The 6908-nt window shown below is 66.3% G+C and overlaps 1 protein-coding gene across 2 annotated transcripts in view; it reads left to right on the top strand.

Annotated features, from left to right (window-relative positions):
- Positions 1-1447: 1447 nt before the first annotated feature.
- Positions 1448-6908, top strand: part of FCHO1 (FCH and mu domain containing endocytic adaptor 1) — a 28195-nt gene continuing 22734 nt past the window's right edge. For both annotated transcript variants that reach the window (XM_039324426.1, XM_039324427.1), the window contains exons 1-2: positions 1448-1529; positions 6389-6444. The gene's annotated coding sequence lies outside the window, so the exon portion shown is untranslated. The remainder of the gene's footprint in view (positions 1530-6388; positions 6445-6908) is intronic.

Raw genomic sequence — 6908 nt, 5'->3', positions numbered from 1 at the left:
TGGGTATAGGATTTCCTGCCTGAGCAGGGGGGGGCTGGACTAGAGGACCTCTGAGGTTCCTGTCCAACTCTATTGTTGTTAGGGATGGCCAAAGAGACCTGAGATGGCAAAGGGTGAGGCCAGCCAATGAAGCCAGTTGGGGGGAGGCACCAAGGGTCCTGCATGTGCTGAGGGGGGCAGTGGAGGGAGGCCAGACAGGAGGGATGTCATGGGGGGGGAGCAGGCCCCCTTGTCTTCTTTAACCAGGAAGCCCAGCGGCCCTCCTGAGGGGTGGCCCAGCAAGGTCTGCCTGGAGCCGGCCGGAGATGAGCGTTCCTGCCGGAGTAGCAGGCACTGTCAGGCAGTGGAGACCACCCGGAAGAGTGGGGGAGGGGCTCCCGTTGAGGAGGAACTCTGCTGTGGGACTCCCAGCTGAGGCTGGCACCGTTGCTCCGGGCAGGAGGGCAAATCCCTGATAGATCCCATCTGCACCCCCCCCCCCGGAATCGGCTGGCTCCGTTGTCATTGGTTGCACAACGGGGAAGATCGAAGGACGGAGTAGTGTTGTCATAGCAACTGCCTAGAAAAGATACTGTTTGGGAAGCATCGCTGGTGCACTAAGCCGAAGCCTAGGGGACCCCCTGGGGGAGGGGCGCATCGAAATGAGGATTGGGGGGGGACTCGGACGTTCTGTAAGGGAGCAATGGGAACGGGGCCCCAGGTGAGGGGGGGCTAGGGTGCCGGGTGGGTGAGACTACCCCCTCCCTACGAAGCCCGGCCTGCTTTTCTCCTGGGACCCGTCGCAAATCGATGCCGGGTGGGGCGCCTGGAGAGACTCCCGGCATCCGCGGGTGAGGCTAGCCAGGACAATCGCTCGGGACAGGCTGTCCTTTCCCTGCGGGGACCCCACGGAGGAGCACCCCAGGCAGGGGCGGGCCGCGGCGGGAAGGGCCACTGAGGGCGTCCGGGGAGCCGGCCCCCCTTCCGCAGCCAGCGCTGCTCCCCCGCCCCATCCTGACCCCGGCGAGGGCAGCCGCAGCCCCATCGCGGGACAACGGGGGCCGGGGAGCGGCCGGGCGCGATGCCCCCAAGAGACGGCGCGGATCTCGCGGGGGTCGCAGCAGCCCCTGGAGGGGAGGCTTGCGCGGGGCGATCCGGAGCCCCGTTGCGCGGCTGACCCGGCCGGATCCGCCTGAGAGCCGCTCCGTCCGGCCGGACCTCGGCCGCGCTGCAGGGAAAGTCCCGGGCCGGCTCTCTTGGGGTTGCGCCCCTTCCCGTGCCCGCCCAGCGGCCGCGAGGATCGCGCTGCGCCGCGGCTGCCCGGAGAAAGGCAAGCTCTGCCGCTTTAAAGATGCAAATGAGCCCCGGGGGGGGGGAGAGGAGCCGGAGCTCCGCGGCCCGCGCGCCAACCAATCCGGGCCGAGCCTCTCTTCCTTCTGCCCCCGCCTAGGCCGCGCAAGCCCCGCCCCGCGCCCTCCCCTCCTCCGCGGGGGGGTCTTCGGGCGGCGGAGGCGGGCGAGGCAGGTGCGCGATGCGGAGGAGCGCGGAAGGTCAGTGCGCCCCCCGGCCCCGCCCGCCCCGGCCTCTCCCGGGCAGAGGGGGAGGGGGGATCCTGCGCCCCCCCAAAGCGGGGGGGGGAGGACGGAGGGGGAAGCGCGCGCGGCCGCTCCTGGCCGCCTGTTTATTGCAGCGCCCAGTGCGGGGAGCGCCGGGAGGGGCCGCTCATTCTGGGGAGGCTGGTCCGAGCGGCGGGGGGGCGGCTGTTGCCTCCGGGCGGAGGGCTCCGCTCCTTGACCCCCCCGCAGAGGCTTCCCTACCTGCGCCGCCTGGGGGGGGGGCTGGATCTCGCGCCATCGGGGCTCGGAGCCTTTCCGAGGGGGCTGTTTCTGCCCCCCCCGTGGGCGCCGCTTTTATGCCGATGGCGCTGCAAAGCCTCCTTTGCGGACCTGCTGCCAGCCCGCCTCGCCTTGCGGGGGGGGGGAGGGTTCGGCATCGCGGCCCCGATTCCGGGAGTGGGCTCGGGCGGGAGGGAGCGGTAGGCCCGAGCGGGTGTGGTGGTGCTGCCCGGGGCTGGTTGGTACTGCCGGGAAGCCCGGCTCGGCTCGGCTGGGCTGCCCCTCGGCGGGCGGGGAGGCCTCCGCTGCAGGTGCCTGGGCAGGACTGGGGCGGGGGTCCTGCGCAGAGCTTGGCCCTCCCCCGCCCCTGAGGGAGAAGCCGCCTGGGCGGGGGGGCCGTGCCGAGGGACGGGGGGCTGCCGCGTGTCCAGCCAAAGGTCCGGCCGGGGAGATAAGAGGGGACTTTAGACGCCGGATCGGCCTGCAGAGGAGGCTCGGGGCCGGGCGGTGGGGGGCATCCGGCCCCTCGTTGGCTCCCTCGGAGGGGCCGGGGCCGCAGTCGGCACCGCCAGCTTTGGGGCGCTTGCCGGGGGGGGGGCGGCTGCTGGCCGCCGGGTCGGGCAAGGGAGGGGCCCTTCCCGGTTCTTTCATCTGGAAAGTCCTTCTGCTGCCTTGGAGATGCTTAGTTTAGGAGAGTGGGGGCTTTTTGTGCTGGAAACGGAGTTGTGTGTTGTGGATGCGTAACATGCCACATGTTGGAAACAGGCCCAGAGGGAGGGAGGGAGGGAGGGAAGGAGCTGCCAGACAGGCCAGGCCAGAAAGTGCCCTTTGCACCCTGAAGGACACTTAGGGCTTAGCGAGAGGGGCTGATTAGCAGAGCCTCCATGTGCAGGGACAGTCTGCTCTGGAGGTCTGGCAGGAGGGAGTAGCTGCCCTCAAAAAGCCCCTCTGGGCCTGACTGCTTCTCCTGGAGCCCCCCCCCCTCCTCCTCCGGGGAGCTTGTGAGTTCTCCTCCATCGGAAACTTTGAGCAGCACTGGAGCAGCCCCCCCCCAACTGTCTCTGAGTCAGGTTTTGTGTGTGTGTGTGGGGGGGTGAAACTCCTGCTTGGCCCCATGGATGGAGGTGAAGGGGGGGTGGAGAAGGAGGGCCACCATTGCTTCTGCATTGGAGCATTGCTTAGCTTCTGGGCTCTTCTGGCTGGGTGGAGACGGTGCCCCTCCCATTGCTGCGTCTCCATTGGGGGGGGGTGCTGTGCGGCTGCAAGTGCTGGGCCAGGCTTTTGCCCTCTGCCCCCCCCCACAGCTCTGCCCACCCAGCAATGAGTCCAGTGCATCCCTGGGAGGAAGTGTTGCTTAGAGAGCCTTTGGCCACGGCTGCCTGTCTGGGCGGGGGGGGAAGGCCCAGCTGCACCCAGAGCCACCCTTCAGCCGTCCTCGCCCCCCCCCCACCCGTCCCAGCCTCTGCCTGGTGACAGGAAGAGGTACCCACCGAGAGGGAGCCGGTCGGCAGGACAGAGAGACTGTGGCCCCTGAGCCACGGTTTGTGGCAGCCTCCAGTGGACAAAACCCAGAGGAGCCGTGGCATCAACCCGCTGACCTTCCAGGTTTGGTGGCACTTCTCCTCCACGGCTGAGGAGCCTGGGGGGGTGGGGGTGGCAGGAGGCCCCGGCCAGACACCCTGCATGCCCCCTTGCTCTGAATCGGCCCCGGGGCCCCTCGGAGCGCCTCCGTTTGGCCAGGGGTTGCCAGACAGCAGCCTTTCAAGGGGGCCCTTCCTCTCCGTGGTCCTCCCTTCGGGCAGGACCGTCCAGGGAACAAGGACGCTCTCCAGAATGGGCCTCTTGTGCCGCCGGCCCTGATTCACGTGGCGTTCTCGGTGGCCTGGCCTGACGCCCCCTCCCCTGGCCTCTGCTGCTGGCGGGAGAGCCGTGCCCATGGAGAGCGAGGGGGCTGCGGTGCCAGGCTGCGTCCGGAGGCAGCCCAGGAGGGTGGCATCGTGGCTGTTGGCTGCAGCGTTGCCCCAATGGGCACCGTGGCACAAAGGGCACAACCAGACCCTCCCCCCCCAATTGGGGCGCCTGGTTCCTGCTTGCATGAAGTGGAAAACCCATCCAATCTGGTGAGGGGACTTAAAATCAATCCACGCAAGCTTTAGCCCATTAACACTTTTCTGGCTGAAGGCTGCACAACCTCCCCCTGAAGACCTCCCCCCCACCAGGGAAGGGGGCTGCACCCCTCTGCCCGAGAGCTCTTCTCCTGGCCCCTCCCCCTCCATCCCCGTTTCCCTCTTCTGGGCCTTTGACAAGCGATGGGATGAAGGCCTGGAGGGTATCCTGGAGATCATCTAGTCCAGCCCTCCCCCCCTCAGTGCCCGTCTCTCTGAATTCCTCTTTTCCCAGAATGTAAACACGGGCCTGGTGGCTTGGCAGAGGCATCCCTGGCACCCTCTCTGCCCCCTCCACCCCCTCCTGAGGGCAAGACGAGAAGCCACGGGTGGGTGGGAACTAACCTGACAGGGAGGACAACTAGCCAGTGGAACAGAAGCTGCCTTCAGGGCTTGTGGGTGTTGCAACAGTGGAGGCGTTTAAGCAGAGGCTGGACAGTCGCTTCTCCGCAACGGCATAGGGTCTCCTGCTTGGGGGGGGGTCAGACTAGAAGACCTCCGAGGTCCCTTCCTGCTCTGTTATTCTGTTTTCATGCTCCAGATGTTGGGCGGAGTGGCCTCAGGTGGCCGGCCCTTTGGGGGCCCAGCAAGGGGGCCCGGCTGTCCCTCGGCTTGGCCTCCATTGTCCCTACAGGGCACTTCCGTGGGGCTGCTCCCAGAGTGATGTGGGTGCAGAAAGCCGCCACCTACTGGCTTGGGGGGGGAGAGGGGGTGTTTAAGAGCTGCTACAGCCCCCAGACTCTCCCCCCCCGCAAGTACTGCTTGTCCCCAGGAGGCTTCCGGGCACAATGTGTAGGTCTGCTTGGGGCAGCCTTGCAGGGAGGACGGCTACGTGGACCTACCTACAGGCAGCGCTTTACCTGCTTTGCCAGGGCAGGTGCCCCCCCCGAAGGCAGCCCCCCCTGAGTGGCCTGGTGAAGCTGCCCCCCCCCTCGTGGCTCAGGAAGGCTCCGGACACACCCTTTGGGCTCCCTCGTGCTGTTGTGCTGCTCTTTTAGCGACTTGGATGTGCTGTGGCGTGGCCTTAAGGCAGATCTCTGGGAGTCGGCATAAACAAAGGGGGAGCCACAGAACCCAGTGTGGGCACGCTTTGTGGGGAGGGGACTACGTTTCCAAGAGCAGGGGCTGCCCCCCCAGGGCCTGTGCCCTAGGCAGCCAATGGGAGCGCTGGCTTGGCCCTTTCGGTGGGGGGGAACGGAGGGGCAGAATCCATCTGCAGCTCTGCCTTTGGGGGCCCATGTGCCACGACTCGGGAGCAAGGGGGCAGCTGCCGGTCCGCCCCCCTTTGGGGAACTTGTGGCTGGGAGGATCCCCCGCAGGGCGAAGGGCGACCTCTCCTCCTCTCTGGCCACGGGGGTCCGGCCCCGGAGTGCCCACCGGCAGCCGCCATGGAAAGACCCCCAGCCCCCCTGGATGGACCCAGCTGCCCTCCGTCCATCTGTCTCTCCACATTGATGGGGGTGTATCCAACAGCAGGCATTCTCAGAAGGGCCTCTGAGCCGCCTTCCGCCCCCACCCCCAGGATCCAATGGGGGGCAGTGAAGCTCAGAGGGGGAAGAGAGATTTTTTAAAAAATTAAGGAATGTAAAAATCACAAAACGGGTGGAAAGAGTGGTGGAGTAAATGCAGAGGACGGATCGTTGCCAGGGACCATCTGCCCCTCCCCCACAGGCTTCTGACCTCTTCCCGTAAAATGCCCCTTCCTCGGTCCTGGAATTGCTCTGCTGCTGTGCCCCCCCCCTGCCCTTTGGGGGAAGCAGCAAAGTGACCAGCCCTCATTGTGACAGGGTTCCCCCCCTCAGCTGGGCCACTTGAACCGGAGAAGGAGCCCCCTCCCCATGGGAGACGTGGCGAGACAGGGAGGCCTCCGACCCAACGGAAAGGCATCGCCCTCCCAGAGAGGCCAAAAGAGGCTGGCCACAACTACCCATGTGCCACAGCCTCCAGGGCAGCCCCTCTGCGGAGCCCGTCCAGTCTAGTGGGGAAGGCACCAGGCTAGAAAGTGGGTGGCTGGGAGTTCTAGTCCTGCTTTAGGCATGAAAGCCGGGTCTCTCACTGTTCCTCAGCCCGTCCCACCTGACAGGGTTGTTGTGGTGAGGAAAATAGGAAGGTGCATTCGATGCATTTGCTGCCTTGAGTTGTTTATAAAAATAATAAAGACGGGATAAAAAAACCAAAATAATGAAAAAGAGCTTCTGACAGAGTGCCACCCCAGGCCAGCCTCAGCCCCTCCCAGGGTTGAGCAAAGCCCCCCCCTTCCCCATCCAGGGGCTGGGGGGCTGAGGGGGGGAGCCCACGGGGAGGGGAGCCCACGGGGCAGCTGCAAAGCGGAAGGAGGAAACACCACTCTCAGGAAGTGGCTTTTCAGCCCCCACCTGGCTGCCCCCCCTTTCCTCTCTGCCCCCCCAGGGAGACGGTCCGGTCGGTTTCTGCCAGCTGCCGGCGAGAGCATGACCCAGCCGCAGGCGAGTAGTCAAAGCCCCCTCCCTCGAGGCCGGGGGGGGGCGGAGGGGGCCAAACCAGGATGGCACTGCCAGCCACGCTTGGAAGACACGGGGTGGGGGAGGGGCGGCTGGGGGACACAAAGATGCCACCCCCCATTTAAAGTGGAAAAAAACAAGATGGCGTCTTCCGAGTACTTCCTGTTTTTGCTCCCGCCTGCATTGCCAGGTGGGGGTGCAACCCCAGTAACGGCCCCCCCGACTGTAGGTGGTGGCCCGCTAGGGTGCCCAGGGGGAGCCGGGGGAGGGGTGAGGGAAGGATCGGGCGCTGAGGCCCAACGGGCTGCCTCTGCGCCCTTTCCTGTGGCAGGAGGTGGAACCATGGAAGCGGGGATGCTAGGCCAGCCCCCCCCCCCCGCCCTGCTTCTCCCTGGCCACCGATTGCAGCCATAAGGGCCCTCGGAGGCCTTGAGATGCCCCGGGAGAAG

This window comes from Crotalus tigris, unplaced genomic scaffold (genome assembly GCF_016545835.1).
Source record: "Crotalus tigris isolate CLP2741 ecotype Arizona unplaced genomic scaffold, ASM1654583v1 scf7180000024298.760630, whole genome shotgun sequence".
NCBI classification, from domain to species: Eukaryota; Metazoa; Chordata; class Lepidosauria; order Squamata; family Viperidae; genus Crotalus; species Crotalus tigris.
This window is presented reverse-complemented; position numbering and strand designations above follow the sequence as displayed.